The sequence below is a fragment of the Chiloscyllium plagiosum genome, unplaced genomic scaffold (assembly GCF_037043375.1).
Source record: "Chiloscyllium plagiosum isolate Xiang-an unplaced genomic scaffold, Cpla_swu_hap1 HiC_scaffold_44, whole genome shotgun sequence".
NCBI lineage: Eukaryota > Metazoa > Chordata > Chondrichthyes > Orectolobiformes > Hemiscylliidae > Chiloscyllium > Chiloscyllium plagiosum.
In genome coordinates, this window is record NW_028270182.1 from 6427754 (window position 1) to 6429331 (window position 1578).

Consider the following 1578-nt stretch of genomic DNA (forward strand, 5'->3'; position numbering starts at 1 on the left):
TCAAGTTCTCATCTGAAAAGCTGCACCTTCGGCAGTGTGGCACTCCCTCACCACTGCACTGGGCAGGCTCGGCTTGGATTTTGTGCTCATGTTTATGGAATGGGACTTGAAGCCCAGACTCAGTGGTGACCAACAGAGAGAGAGAGAGAGACAGAGAGAGAGAAAAATAGAAAGGTAGGTTTCAACATTCCTGGAAGCAGGCAGTGAATTCGGCAGGATGGTGACAGGATGGAATACTGTCACCTTTCCAACATTGCCCGGGATAATTCCTTAATGGGAAGACGTAAGCTCATCCTCCCCCAGTGTCTGCTGCTAAATGCCCTTCATGGTCAATGAATAGCCAATTGTGTCCCTCATCTCATGTGACCCCCATCATTTCTAGGCTGACAGGACTGATGTACGAAGTGAGACCTGAAATTGGTTGGGACTACATTCTCTGGAGTTTAGAAGAGTGAGGTGTGATCACATAGAAACCAATGAAATCCTAACAGGACGAACCAGGTTCAACACAGGAAGGATGTTCTCACCGACCAGGCGAGTCCAGAACCGAGGTGGGGGGTGTTCACAGTCTTAATGACACAGGGTCGGCCATTTAGGACTGAGTTGAGGAGAAATGTCCTCACCCGAAGAGTAGGGAGCCAGTGGAATTCTGCAAGTGGTGGAGGCCAAGAAGGAGTTAAGATATAGTTCTTAGGGCTAAAGGGTGGGAAAGGGGGCTGAGTTGGATGATCAGCCATCATCATGTTGAATGGTGGAGCAGGCTTGAAGGGTCAAATGGCCTACTTCTGCTTCTATTTTCTACAATTCCACTTTAGCTCGAGGCGAGAGAGAATGGGCCTAGCCGACCAGATGACCCAGGTGGGCAGCTTGGGCTGGGAGTGAGGGCTCCTGGGCCCACACTAATCTGGACTTGACTCGGAGTGGGGGTGTTCTGGAGCTGGGGTGAGGTGAGGGGGGGGGGGGGGGGAGTCAGTCGCCAAGAGCAAACCCAACAAGCCCCTCGCACCTCCCAAAAGCGAGGCTTATCTTCCCCATGGGCCCACGGAGTAGGCTGGTGTCTTGTCTAGGCCACAACCACAGCCTACTCCCGTGGGCCACCAATTCCGGGCGAGGAGGATGGAGCCTTCAGATCCGGGGCCCATGTTCCAGCAGAAAGGCAGCCAACCAGCTGCCCACTTCCCCGTAAGAACTGGTGGGAATTCTCACTCGTAGAATGTATTGAGTAGACTAAGACTGCACTCATTAAGATTTTGGACTGAGTTGAGGAGGAACGTCTTCACCCAGAGGGTTGTAAATGTGTGGAACTCCCTGCCCAGGGAAGCAGTCGAGGCCACGTCACTGAATGTTTTTAAGGCAAAGATAGGTTTTGGAACAGTAAAGGAATTAAGGGTTAGGGTGAGCGGGCAGGTCAGTCCATGAAAGGATCAGCCACGATCTTATTGAATGGCGGAGCAGGCTGAAGGGGGCGTGGGGGCAGACGGCCTACTCCTGCTCCTAGTTCTCGTGTCCTTATGCCGCATGTTCGCCTCCCTCAGACACGGCCTGCGCACCGACAAAAGAAAACGCCAACCTTCGAAG